Source organism: Pelobates fuscus, chromosome 6 (assembly GCF_036172605.1).
Source record: "Pelobates fuscus isolate aPelFus1 chromosome 6, aPelFus1.pri, whole genome shotgun sequence".
NCBI classification, from domain to species: Eukaryota; Metazoa; Chordata; class Amphibia; order Anura; family Pelobatidae; genus Pelobates; species Pelobates fuscus.
The window spans coordinates 71,745,115-71,761,647 of NC_086322.1; the positions used below are offsets into that span (position 1 = coordinate 71,745,115).

Here is a 16,533-nt window from a genome sequence, read left to right on the forward strand (position 1 = left end):
ATCGATATAAGCTGACCCGGGATTCAGACGAAGAGGCATCTGATAGTGCTTTAATTGTTGGGCACCAGTCAACTGTCGGGTTTGGATGGGGCTACGTAGAGAGGCGTCAGTCATGGGTTCCGGTCGGGGAGAGATAGGGTATGGGGATGTGGGAGGTCGGTTTTGGGAAAAGGTCGTAAATAAAACACTTCGAGCCGAGCTAGATGAAGCTTGACCGGAAGTCTGAAGTGGCGCCAAATCAGGATATTCGTTTCTAATGGGGGTGGATTCTGGTTCCGGAAGGGGAGATTTAGTACGAGGGGGGGTGGATCCTGTACTGGAGGAGGAAGCGGAAGTGGATGAGGGTAATGAGGGAAGGGTTACAGGACTTCCTGTATTTGCGTCACTTCCTCTTACCGGAAAGTAAGGGGGCGGCAAAGGGATCTCGGACTCAGGGGGCGTGTCCAAAATGGGCCTAACACCAGCCCTAGTGGACGAACAAGTCCTAGCTACCATGAGGCGACACTGTTCCTCGTGGCATGTCCGGAGCCATTTTGGCGAGTCATTTACGGCCTGTCTCCAACAATCAATATAAGGAAACTGGCCGTAAAGTTCAGGCCTACCTGATACAGCCACGTGTAAGCGCTGTACCAGAGTTGGATCCAAACTGCCACGTGGCGGCCATGCCGCAACCAAAGTAGGCCACTCCCTAGTGCACAAAGTGACCAAACGTACAGGGGACATCTTAACCCCAAAATCACAAACTTTGAATCCCTTTTTAAAATTCTTAACCATACATCCTAAGGGATCCGGAATCGTTGACTGCGACGCACCCATATTTAACAGTGGAACGTCGTCGACAACGATTACTATACACGCGTACTATTCAACAGTCACACCCGTTTCCTCTGGCAACAGCACCACGTGGTACGGTTACCAAGTGAAACGTACACAATAACAATAAACACTCAGGGAATTCCCGTACACACACAGCTGCTACACCAGTCACTATATAATCAATATTATGCCCTTTGGCGTAACTACACAGTCACCCACGCTATAATTCTCTATATACGAATTACCCGTCTATAACACACCCCAGTAACATCGTCTTTTACAAATAGCGGTTACAGTACGGTTAGCATAGGTCAAAGCACAAGTTAAGGTCACAATACAATTTATTAGTGGTTATGGTGTTAAACATGCAATGGACGACAATGATTAGTACTTATTATATAATGTCAGTAAATATACAGGGTTATGGTACCGTGCACTATAATACAGCAACACACTATTAACACTCTCGCTAGACGGCTGAGCTCGCGCTATCTAACAAGATATACACTTTACTAAAACAATCGTTAACACATTTACAATTCCCAACTAAACTATTGGCCAGTACCTTGAATGGACTACCTAAAACTATATACACCCGTTTTGGTTAGCCACACTGCCCAATCACCACATATATAGCGAGCTAGAGAACCGAATTTACACAGGCGCCTCTTAGTCGCACTATCAAAAGTCTAGTGGGTTCCAAATTTACACGCCTTCCCACTTAGCCCAGATAGGATGAGAACTAGCGAACCGAATTTACACAGGCGCCGCTTAGTCTCCCGGTCCCTCCGACCTAGCGAACGTAATATACACCCTAGAACGCTAGTCTAGACAAGACACCGGTGTCCGGCTAGGGCTATTTACACCAGGACCCCGCCTGACTAACCAAATCAAACGGTCTGACTAAAGAGCGTTCGATCGAGCGGTGCGCCTTCGCTCCTTCCCTCCGACAGAGGGGGCAGATACACAGATTCAAAACCCCTTTGGGCCTACCGCACAATCGGTATACCCCTAGTGGGTCCTGCCGTCTAAAACAGCAGTTGTCTTACCTCCTCGTTCCTGAACCTGAGTTCACACTCATCGACGGGGACACCCCAGCACTTCTCACGTAGAGGCCGATGATCTCCTGGACAACAGACCAGTGGCGCCGAGACGAAGGGAGGTCCACGCAGAAGTTCAGGGGTGCAGCCGTAGAGAACGTGGGCAAAGATAGACCGTCTCACGCCTCTGCCTCTCAGCTACCGTTGAACGATGAGCTTCCCGGCCAATGCACCAAATGATACCGGAGAAACTGACGGAAGCCAAGCACAGAGAGATGGACACAGGTTTCTTCAGGAAGGAAGAGATTCTTTATTGGATCACCGATCGGGACTCAGAGGGACTAGCGTCACCAAAATACAGCAAAGTCTGAGTACTGAATACATAGAGTACATTCCTTATATAGCACTGTAGCTCCTCCCACAATTAACTACACCCACACATACCCTTAACCTATTTAATGAATAGAGTCTAAACTCATCCATCCGGTCTAACCACGTGGCTCATCTGATACAAAGGAGAGGGACGCGTAATTCCAGTTCTTACATTCCTGCACCTGGTCAGTACAGTGATGACAGTATCTTAGCTACGTGTAATTAACTAACTGATACTACAAACACATATACATACATATGCCTTGTGGCAATCTTAGCCTGCTAAACTTGTATTTTACTGGAATTACATCACAGTCATACAGACACATACATACAGACAGGCATACAGAAACATACATACAAAGACATTCAGGCACATACATACAGACATACAGAGACATACAGGCATGCAGACACATACATACAGGCATACAAAGACATACACACATACAGATACATGCATGCATACAGAGACATAACGTCATACAGACACATACATACAGAGGCATACCGTCATACAGACACATACATACATACAGAGGCATACCGTCATACAGACACATACATACATACAGAAACATGCAAACAAAGACATACAGGCATACAGAGACACACACATACGTACATACAGAGACATAAAAGCATACAGTTACATACATGCATACAGAGACATATATACAGACATTCAGGGACAAACATACATCCAGTTACATACATGCATACAGAGACATACAGAAACATACGTACAAGACATACAGACACATACATACATACATACATACAGAGGCATACCGTCATATAGATACATACATACAGACAGGCATACAGAAAAATACATACTCACACACACACACACACAAACTCACAGACACATACTCGAACACATACACACACTGACAGACACACATACTCACATGCACACACACACTGACAGACACACACACTCACACACACACACACTGACAGACACACACACTCACTCACACACAGACACACACAAACACACATACACACTGATATACACACTCACACTCACATGCACACACACATACACACACCGTAATTAATAATCTAAATTAAATTTAAATGTCCCACCCAGCCTCCCTACCTGGAGAGCTGGCGTGGGTCTCTCATTGGTGGTCCAGTGGGGCTGCTGGGAGGTGTGCGGCTGAACTGAATTAGGAGGCGGCGAGGGAACTCTGATCTCTCTGACCGGCTCCCTCGCAGGCTGTTTTCTGATGCCGCGGGAGCCGGAATATGACGTCATATTCCGGCTCCCGCGGCATCAGCAAAAGGCGCGCGAGGGAGCCGGTCAGAGAGATCAGAGCTCCCTTGCTGCCTCCTAATCCACTTCAGCGCCGCTCCGGGGATCCAGGAGGTGACCAGGCAGGAGGGAGCACTTCCCTCCTGCCGGTCACTGGAATTTTGCGCCCCCAGAGCCGGTGCGCCCTAAGGCGGCCGCCTGTGCCGCCTTATGGACGCGCCGGCCCTGCTTGTAGCCTTCTTAAGCAACCTTTTAATAACTGCTGAATTAAAAAATTCATAACACCACAGATGTTATAATAGCCCCTATCCGCTTCAAAGATACTCCTCGGCTGTACACGGCCATTATGATGACTGGCGTATCTTGTCCATACACTACACAGTCACTATCTGGCTCACACAGAATTGATAAACCTACCCTTTTGCAACCGATTATAGGATACAGATGTTTGCATATTTACTACATGTACCGTAACGAAGCTAACAATGTTGCTACTGTACTACCTTCTACTTGTTAATATTGTTTTGGTGTTCATCACTTTATATTTATATGGCTGCTCCCACTGTTGCGAGACCTGCGTGTCTCCTATTTTACTATCTTACCGCATTGTTATACGTATCCAATGACATGAATAAAAGCCTTTTGAAACTAAAAAATTCATAACAATTTAAACCCCTCTCAGCAACTTTAAGAAAAACATAATCCCACATGATGTTCTCTGTATCGAATATATGGGTGTATTAGCTCTAAACATTTTAAGAAAAAATTAAACTGCGAGATCTACACTCGCATTAAGGGGATCTGCCTGTTTTTTAGCTCAAAAACCACACCAACATAACCACGAGCCTTGGCACTTTGGTGATATCAACTGCATCATTGTAAAAGTCTAAATCCAAATTATCCGCCATAGAGTGTTACCGTTAAAACTGCTTAAGAATTCCAACCAGACCTCAATATCTTCTTTTATTTCTTTGGTTAACCTAATATGCAGATATAGCAAATTCTTACCCGCTATGACCAATGACATTTTTCTCGTGAATATTCTGCCCATTGGTATAACGCTGGCAGCAAAAGCCAGTAGGCCTGTAAGTTTTTGAAAAGTTTTAATCGAAACTTTATTAGCCCCGTAAACCTGCCGTAATAAAATGGACATTTTGTGCGCTTTGTCAACTGGTAAACTGCATTCCATTTTACTTGAGTATATCACAATTCCTAAAAATTGTAACAAAATTGTAGGAAACACAGTTTTATTCTTTGCTAGTGGTATGCCAAACTCCTCTGCTATTGAACAAAAAGCCTGCAATAGCATTGAACATTGATCTGTGCCTTCTATACCAATAAAGATAAAATCATCTAAATAGTGGGCAACTGATCCTAAACCTGTTTTACATTTAATAACCCACTCCAAGAAAGATACAAACAATTCAAAATAAAAGCAAGATACGGAGCAGCCCATCGGTAAACATTTATCAAAGAAGAATTTCCCATCACATCGAAAGCCTAGAGAGTTAAAACTTTCAGGATGCATTTGTAATAGCCTAAATGCTGACTCAATGTCAACTTTAGCCATTAAGGCATTTTTTCCACAAGCCAAAGCCCATTCAATAGTGTTGTCAAAAGACGCATAACGGACCGGAAAGTGTTCCATGTCTATCTCGTCATGAAGCGAATCCCCCTTGGGGAAAGACAAATGGTGTATAAGCCTGAATTCACCACTCTCCTTCTTCGGTACCAAACACAAAGGTGAAATGCGATAATATTCAAACGGAACTTCGTCAAACGGACCTGCAACTGTATCTAAAACTATTTCCTTAACCCCTTAAGGACATATGACGTGTGTGACACGTCATGATTCCATTTTATTCCAGAAGTTTGGTCCTTAAGGGGTTAAAGGGACACTAAAGTCACACATACCACTTCAGCTCAATGAAGTGGTCTGGGTGCCAGGTCCCTCAGGTTTTAACCCTTCACATGTAAACATAGCAGTTTCATAGAGTCTTTTTTAATAGCCACAGACACTGGCCAAAATTGGCATTCAAATTCGTTTTTTGCATTTTACACACACAAACAAAAATTAACACTAACTTTGGTCAGTGTTTGTGACTAAGTGGCTATTAAAAAAGACTGGACATACCCCATTTGCAATACCTTGGATTGTCTGCTATTGCAAATGGTATGCCATCATAGGGGTAATTCTCATTCCTGGGCTACCATACGGTGTCAAAGGCAACGTAACCAAGCTGGTTAATTTCAATGTGAAAAAAACTGAAGAATTGCAAACATGCCATATTTGTCTCTGTAACTTCCCCAAACACCATAAAACCTGTACATAGGGGGTACTGTTTTACACGTGAGACATCGCTGAATACAAATATGTGTATTTTATTGCAGTAAATGCAAACAGTATTGTGACATTCACAGTTAAAATGTCATGCAGTACTAAAACAAATAACAAAACTTCTTAATTTCTTTATATTTTATTCATATTAAATTATTTTTCATAGCTAAATATTTGATGTTAAATGAAAGCCCCCTTTTCTCCTGAATAAAATGATATATAATAAGTGTGGGTGCACTTAATATGAAAGAGGTGAATTACGGTTGGACAGACATATAGTCACATTCCAAGTTTTGTTTACGTTTTATTTTGATCAAAACGTGTACATTTGGCCTTAAGAGGTTAATATGGTGAATTGTTTTTATTATTTGCAAAAGAACATGCTCTGGAATATGCACTTAATGATTATCTGATGACTAAAGGCAGAGGGGATTTCTCAATAACAAGCCTTATGCAGCATGGCTCCTCATGTACTATACAAATACGTATAGGATATAGTTAGTATAGATTACAGAGAAAATTGACTTTTGGAGTGTGTGCTGACCAGTATTAGATGGGATATTTATTCCCCATCTAATATGACACTGCTGGTGAATTCCTCTGCTGTATTGAAAAATAAATTGTCCTTTCTTTGCCTTCATTATTTCCACTTGTCCTTGGAGTTCCACAAAGATTGTTCTTTGGCCCTCTTCACTTTTTATTTGCCTCGCAGCCTTATGGCATATTTTAGTTTCCAGGTATCTGGTATACCACATATATGCAGAGGATGCTCAGGTACCAGGACCATGCAAGGGGTGCTGCTGAAGTGCTCCCTGCATTGTCCAAGTGCCCGCTGCACAACTCGACCGTGTCTAATGATGTGCTTGTGCTGTGCTGCCCGGGGACAGTTCCCTAAATGCAGGAAACCAAGGAACTGAAGCGAAGCAGCGAGACAGCACCCCAAAATCGGGACTGTGCCACTGAAAGCTGGACTATTGGGAGGCATGGCATTGCACAGAGTTTCACATAAGGTGAAATCAATGTTTCAGTTCCATAATGGAAGTTATATTTTGATAAAAGTCCCATTATGGGGGGGGGGGGGCCTGACAGCCAAGATGGCTAGACGTGTTTGTTACAAGCTCCTGCTAAACTAACCTAAACCATCTGGAAAACTGAGGCAAACCTGGAGAAAAAACGACCCTTGGCAGCCAGAGGATTACCCTAAACACCCTCGACTACTCCCTAAGCTTGAACCTGGGTGACCCGATGGCAACACACAGCGTTACAGCTTGCGGCCTACTACGGTCGACGACCTGGGTGTTGGGGGAGGCGGCCATGCTCCTGACCCCGGGCTCCAAGCAGCCACAGGAATCTGCACAGCCCTGTTCCCCCGCCCTTGGACCGGCGGGGGATATCCCGGTCCCTACAGAGTGCGACCTTACCTCAGCAGGGTCAACAAGTTGGAGCAAAAACCCTGGAACCGCATGGCCTCCAAAGATGGCGGATGTCAAGCTCCCCTCACGAGCACATACAAACCCAAGGAGTGATCGGGGGATTGAGCCCATCGAGGCATCCTTTGAAAAATTCTGGCAAGCATTCTGGCTTCGCCCGAAACTCCGGGCACACCGGCTACCCACTCATGCGAAACCCGAACAACCGACGGCAAAGACAGCTGCGGCACTGCCATACAGGCGCAAGGCCTGCACCACGCGGAAGCCAGCCCGACGCCCTCAAGCCCAGAGAAGCCCCCGGCTAACCGGAGCCCGACCCCACGACACTCAGGAACACCTCTCCGAGTGCCAAAGCCCAACCCAGCCTCACAGCAAAAGCGGGAGTCTCCCCAGCCACACTTCTCTCGAAGACTGGACCCAGCTGGAAACCGGGAGCGATCGGTGCCACAGCTCAAGAGGGGTCATCCACACTCCCATGCCTCACACCCGCGACAGAACTTACCTCTAGGGGCACCATGGAAGCCTCATGACCAAGCTCACACGAAGCTCCACACTCAGACCAACGACGCCCCCGGGCAGGTCACCCTCAAGATGGACAGGTCTGTACACCCGGTGGGCATAGGCTGAGGGGGATGAGTTTAAACGGCTTGTAGTGCAAGGCCCCTGCTTACATGCCTGGCACCCTCAGGGACATTATTACTGCTGACGACGACCTACAGCCCAGATACCTACCTGGCCACATGTGCCCCTGCTGAACTGTGACCAACATACCATACCTTGTGTTGCGCCTACCTGCTAGTAGATACACTTGATTATTATTATTTGATTTTGCTTTGATTAGACCTCTCACATTTAAGCTAAGAGCGCTAGGTAACAGATGTATAACGCATTGCTTAGCTCATACCTTTAACTCTTTGTACTCTAAGTGTAACCCAGCATTGTAGTATAGCTATTCAGGAAAGGTCAGGTTGTTTCCCATTATAAGCATGATACTCAGCATAACTCACAGTTAACAGATTGTGCGCCTTTAGAATGTTTCTGCAGTTTGACATAACATGATTTAACTACCAAGCTATGAACCAACGATAACACAAATTACTCTTACAATAGTTGATGCCTGTTTACTAACCTTCAAAAAAATGTGCACGTTATACCAATGTCCTAAAAATGTCTGTATGCTTTGTAAACTCTCTGGCTTGTTACCTGCTTTTGGGGCGGAACAAGCATGTATGTAACACTATGCACAATAAAAATAAAGAATTTTATAAAAAAATAAAAAAAAGTCCCATTATGGGACTGAAATGTTGATTTCACCTTACGTTAAAATCTGTGCTATGCTGTTGAAATAAAATCATCTGAATACATTTGAGAAGAGTCCAGTCACTTTGAGTCCTCTCCTTCTGTATTGATTATATACAGTATATAAATGTATGTCATTCTGTTGCAGGGTTAAATGAACTCTATCTTTTGCTTCAACCCTGCATCACATGGATGTGAGAGCCAATCAGGCTAATACTTTCATTTATTAGACGTTCCTGTGTGAGATAGCAAAGGTCAGTGCTGCCCAGGAACCCGTGAGAGCTGGGTGCATGACTGTGCTGGAGACAAGTGCTGCATTCAGGACCTGACAGTCTGCGAAACCCCAGCTAAGTACCACCGCAAGAAGCAGCTACATTTGTGCTTTGGTAAGCTGCTGTTGAAGAACTATCATCATTTAAGCAGTAGCGACTTTCGGAATAATATATAAAGGGGGCACATAAAATACCACAGTCAAAACTGGGTGGGACGGAGGCACTGCTAATTACCACCACAAAATTATACAACTAAAACAACTAAGCAAATATATTAAATGTGCACACATATGTATTCAGAGAAGGTAAGTGCCATATCTTTAGTTTACAAATCAGAGCAAAAACATGGGAGCTAATCAAAGAGCACTGTGTTTGCTTTAGTTGCAAACAACGGAGGAAATATCTGCTGTTGCAACACCAACAAATGTTTCCAAAAGAGAAATTTGAATGATGGCAGGAGAATCTTCATCAGTGTAGCTTCATCCGCTGCTTGGATTTCCCTTTTGTGAAAGTTTGTAGCCGTTGCACCGGTAAAACCCAATTGTGTCAAGTTCAGATGATTTGTTATGCACTATAACAACTGGGATTTTGTTGTGCACTAAATGCACAGCCTCGTGCATCTCCATGCTGATTCTGGGATGAGATCACATCCCACCTCCTGGCATTAATAAATGGTATGTGACGAAGCTGTGCAGAGAGATCCCTCGGCGCCAGCTACGCAGCATATTTGCAGAGCAGACACTTGCCAAAAAGTGCTGCTAGTACACATTTGTCTCCCTCTATCGCCTCTTTTCTTTGCCTCTGAATACACACACATAAACAGTCTGATACATACACACTATCTAATACATACACAGATACACAAACTGCCTGATACATACACACTACCTAATACATACACAGACACACATACTGCCTGATACATACACACTGCCTAATACATACACAGACACACATACTGCCTGATACATACACACTGCCTAATACATTCACAGACACACATACTGCCTGATACATACACACTACCTAATACATTCACAGACACACATACTGCCTGATACATACAAACAACCTAATACATGCACAGGCACACAAACTGCCTGATACATACACACTATCTAATACATACACAGACACACATACTGCCTGATACATACACACTACCTAATACATTCACAGACACACATACTGCCTGATACATACAAACAACCTAATACATACACAGACACACAAACTGCCTGATACATACTCAGACAGACACACAAACTGAACTGATACATACTCAGACAGACTCGCTGACTGAAGAAGCTCTATTTGAGAGTGGAACGCGTATTGGCCATTTTTAAAGGACTTTTATTTGAGGACTTTTATCATCTTTGTTTTTATGTTTATTTTAAACTAATACATTCACCATTTTTATTCAAAACCTCATCCAAGTCCTTTTTGGAGCCTCCAAGGAATCCTCACAGGGGAAGTGCCATCCCCATTCAAATTGGCATAAAACCTACACACCTAGAGCCGGGATTCGTAGGCTCAGGACCAGGTGAGCACCCCATTTATTGAACACATATCTGTGTCATTTATCACCATAAGTCTACACATTGGTCTGCTTTCTTCCCTTCTTTTTCGTGTTCCCGAGAAATTATTCAAGCCGAAGTAGGAGGGTGGTGCTACCATAACAGCACACAAGCCTTTATACGGAGCCAGTGTTTTCTACATACAGGCTCCTTGAAATGTGAGTGTAATATTCAGCACGATATCATTATAATCACTGTGAAGCCATTTTTCAGTACCATCTACACTATATTGTATTTTCTGTATTTTAGTTTGACATGTACCCCATATTTTACCATTGAATGAGACTACGTTTTGGTAAGATTTATCTGTGTTTGAGCGCTCCACTTATAGGTGTAGGTCCTTGTCACTTACACCGCACCAATATCTACTAGACACACAAACTGCCTGATACATAAACACTACCTAATACATACACAGACACACAAACTGTCTGATACATACACACTACCTAATACATACACAGATACACAAACTGCCTGATACATACACACTACCTACAGACACCAAACTGCCTGATACATACACAGACACACAAACTGCCTTATATATACACACTACCTAATACATACACAGACACACAAACTGCCTGATACATACACATTACCTAATACATACACAGACACACATACTGCCTAATACATACACACTACCTAATACATACACAGACACACAAACTGCCAGATACATACACACTACCTAATACATACACAGACACACATACTGCCTGATACATACACACTACCTAATACATTCACAGACACACATACTGCCTGATACATACACACTACCGAATACATACACAGACACACAAACTGTCTGATACATACACACTACCTAATACATACACAGATACACAAACTGCCTTATATATACACACTATCTAATACATACACAGACACACAAACTGTCTGATACATACACACTACCTAATACATACACAGATACACAAACTGCCTTATATATACACACTACCTAATACATACACAGACACACAAACTGCCTCATACATACACATTACCTAATACATTCACAGACACACATACTGCCTGATACATACACACTACCTAATATATACACAGACACACAAACTGTCTGATACATACACACTACCTAATACATACACAGATACACAAACTGCCTTATATATACACACTACCTAATAAATACACAGACACACAAACTGCCTGATACATACACACTTCCTGATACATACACAGACACACAAACTGCCTGATACATACACACTACCTACAGACACACAAACTGCCTGATACATGAACACTACCTAATACATACACAGACACACAAACTGTCTGATATATACACACTACCTAATACATACACAGACACACAAACTGCCTGATATATACACACTACCTACAGACACACACACTGCCTGATACATGAACACTACCTAATACATACACAGACACACAAACTGTCTGATATATACACACTACCTAATACATACACAGACACACAAACTGCCTGATACATACACACTATCTAAAACATACACAGACACACAAACTGCCTGATACATACACACTACCTACAGACCCCAAACTGCCTGATACATACACACTACCTAATATATACACAGACACACAAACTGCCTTATACATACCCATTACCTAATACATACAGACACACAAACCGCCTGATACATACACACTACCTACATACACACAAACTGCCCGATACATACACACTACCTAATACATACACAGACACACAAACTGCCTGATATATACACACTACCTAATACATACACAGACACACAAACTGCCTGATATATACACACTACCTACAGACACGCAAACTGCCTGATACATACACACTAATACATACACAGACACACAAACTGCCTGATATATACACACTACCTACAGACACGCAAACTGCCTGATACATACACACTAATACATACACAGACACACAAACTGCCTGATATATACACACTACCTACAGACACGCAAACTGCCTGATACATACACACTAATACATACACAGACACACTAACTTCCTGATATATACACACTACCTAATACATACACAGACACACAAACTGCCCGATACATATACTCGATCTAATACAAAGACACACAAACTGCCTGACACATACACAGTATCCAATACATACACAGACACACAAACTGCCTGATACATACACACTACCTAATACACAGACACACAAACTGCCTGATACATACACACTACCTCATACATACACAGACACACAAACTGCCTGATACGTACACACTACCTAACACATATACTTATTACCTCTTTTGGATTCCAATAACATCTGTATGCTGATGACACCCAGATATATCTCTCCTTCCTGGACCTCTCTCCTGCCGTCCTGCAATGTGTTACTGCATGCCTTTCTTCCATCTCTGACTGGATGTCCTCCCGCTTTCTGAAACTCAATCTCTCTAAAACTGAGCTTCTTGTCTTTCCTCCTCCTAATACCGATCCTCCTCTTTCACTCTCCCTTCAAGTTAGTGGTATCCACATAAGTCCATCCTTGCAAGCTCGCTGTCTTGGCGTCATACTTGATTCTGGCCTCACCTTTGAGCCTCACATCCAGTATGTTGCCAAATCCTGTAGATTCAATCTTAAAAACAGCCCGCACCCGCCCCTTTCTTAGGCAAGATGCTACCAAGGAGCTTGTCCGTGCTCTAGTAATTTCCCGCATGGATTATTGTAACCCTCTCCTGATTGGTTTTCCCAAAAGCCGTATTGCTACGCTTCAGTCGTTAATGAATGCTGCCGCCAGACTGATTTTTCTCTGTAGTCGGTTCTCTCATACCTCACCCCTCTGTCAGGCCTTACATTGGCTTCCTGTATCCTATAGGAGGCAATTCAAGGTACTAATTCACACCTATAAAGCACTGAACAACTCTAGCCCCTCTTATATTTTCTCACAGATCCATAGGTATGCCCCTTTTCGGTCTCTCCGCTCTGCCCGTGACCTTCTCCTGTCCGTTGTCCGCACCCGTATGGCCAATTCACTCTTGCAGGACTTCTTGCGGGCGCCTCCCTGGAATAGCCTGCCTACCGCCATCAGACTCTCCCCTAGTCTCCAATCATTTAAGAAGTGCCTTTAAACCCATCTCTTTAGGAAAGCTTATGGCCTCTAAGTCTAACCTCTACCTCACATACCTATCTCTTGCTCTCTCCTAAAGGGCAGCACTCTACTCTCTCCTCCAGTTCTGCTTCACTCCCACCTTATTTGACTGCTATTTCCTGCCCTTTAGTGTTTTACACCCCACCTCCTATAGCAGGGTCCTCTTCAACCTATCGTTCCTGTACGTTTTCTTGTCATTTCTATTTATAGTTAAATCCCCCTCTCATAATATTGTGAAGCGCTATGGAATCTGTTGGCGATAATAATAATAAATACACAGACACACAAACTGCCTGATACATACACACTACCTAATACATACACAGACACACAAACTGCCTGATACATACACATTACCTAATACATACACAGACACACATACTGCCTAATACATACACACTACCTAATACATACACAGACACACAAACTGCCAGATACATACACACTACCTAATACATACACAGACACACATACTGCCTGATACATACACACTACCTAATACATTCACAGACACACATACTGCCTGATACATACACACTACCTAATACATACACAGACACACAAACTGTCTGATACATACACACTACCTAATACATACACAGATACACAAACTGCCTTATATATACACACTATCTAATACATACACAGACACACAAACTGTCTGATACATACACACTACCTAATACATACACAGATACACAAACTGCCTTATATATACACACTACCTAATACATACACAGACACACAAACTGCCTCATACATACACATTACCTAATACATTCACAGACACACATACTGCCTGATACATACACACTACCTAATACATACACAGACACACAAACTGTCTGATACATACACACTACCTAATACATACACAGATACACAAACTGCCTTATATATACACACTACCTAATAAATACACAGACACACAAACTGCCTGATACATACACACTACCTGATACATACACAGACACACAAACTGCCTGATACATACACACTACCTAATACATACACAGACACACAAACTGTCTGATACATACACACTACCTAATACATACACAGATACACAAACTGCCTTATATATACACACTATCTAATACATACACAGACACACAAACTGTCTGATACATACACACTACCTAATACATACACAGATACACAAACTGCCTTATATATACACACTACCTAATACATACACAGACACACAAACTGCCTCATACATACACATTACCTAATACATTCACAGACACACATACTGCCTGATACATACACACTACCTAATACATACACAGACACACAAACTGTCTGATACATACACACTACCTAATACATACACAGATACACAAACTGCCTTATATATACACACTACCTAATAAATACACAGACACACAAACTGCCTGATACATACACACTACCTGATACATACACAGACACACAAACTGCCTGATACATACACACTACCTACAGACACACAAACTGCCTGATACATGAACACTACCTAATACATACACAGACACACAAACTGTCTGATATATACACACTACCTAATACATACACAGACACACAAACTGCCTGATATATACACACTACCTACAGACACACACACTGCCTGATACATGAACACTACCTAATACATACACAGACACACAAACTGTCTGATATATACACACTACCTAATACATACACAGACACACAAACTGCCTGATACATACACACTACCTAATACATACACAGACACACAAACTGCCTGATACATACACACTATCTAAAACATACACAGACACACAAACTGCTTGATACATACACACTACCTACAGACCCCAAACTGCCTGATACATACACACTACCTAATATATACACAGACACACAAACTGCCTTATACATACCCATTACCTAATACATACAGACACACAAACCGCCTGATACATACACACTACCTACATACACACAAACTGCCCGATACATACACACTACCTAATACATACAGAGACACACAAACTGCCTGATATATACACACTACCTAATACATACACAGACACACAAACTGCCTGATATATACACACTACCTACAGACACGCAAACTGCCTGATACATACACACTAATACATACACAGACACACAAACTGCCTGATATATACACACTACCTACAGACACGCAAACTGCCTGATACATACACACTAATACATACACTGACACACAAACTGCCTGATATATACACACTACCTACAGACACGCAAACTGCCTGATACATACACACTAATACATACACAGACACACAAACTTCCTGATATATACACACTACCTAATACATACACAGACACACAAACTGCCCGATACATATACTCGATCTAATACAAAGACACACAAACTGCCTGACACATACACAGTATCCAATACATACACAGACACACAAACTGCCTGATACATACACACTACCTAATACACAGACACACAAACTGCCTGATACATACACACTACCTAATACATACACAGACACACAAACTGCCTGATACGTACACACTACCTAACACATATACTTATTACCTCTTTTGGATTCCAATAACACCTGTATGCTGATGACACCCAGATATATCTCTCCTTCCTGGACCTCTCTCCTGCCGTCCTGCAACGTGTTACTGCATGCCTTTCTTCCATCTCTGACTGGATGTCCTCCCGCTTTCTGAAACTCAATCTCTCTAAAACTGAGCTTCTTGTCTTTCCTCCTCCTAATACCGATCCTCCTCTTTCACTCTCCCTTCAAGTTAGTGGTATCCACATAAGTCCATCCTTGCAAGCTCGCTGTCTTGGCATCATACTTGATTCTGGCCTCACCTTTGAGCCTCACATCCAGTATGTTGCCAAATCCTGTAGATTCAATCTTAAAAACAGCCCGCACCCGCCCCTTTCTTAGGCAAGATGCTACCAAGGAGCTTGTCCGTGCTCTAGTAATTTCCCGCATGGATTATTGTAACCCTCTCCAGATTGGTTTT

General features: G+C 42.7%; 1 protein-coding gene across 1 annotated transcript in view; it reads left to right on the top strand.

Annotated features, from left to right (window-relative positions):
• Positions 1-8,810: 8,810 nt before the first annotated feature.
• The window catches only part of PI4K2B (phosphatidylinositol 4-kinase type 2 beta), a 39,852-nt gene continuing 32,129 nt past the window's right edge, over positions 8,811-16,533 (top strand). The window contains exon 1 of the mRNA XM_063457842.1: positions 8,811-8,945. The gene's annotated coding sequence lies outside the window, so the exon portion shown is untranslated. The remainder of the gene's footprint in view (positions 8,946-16,533) is intronic.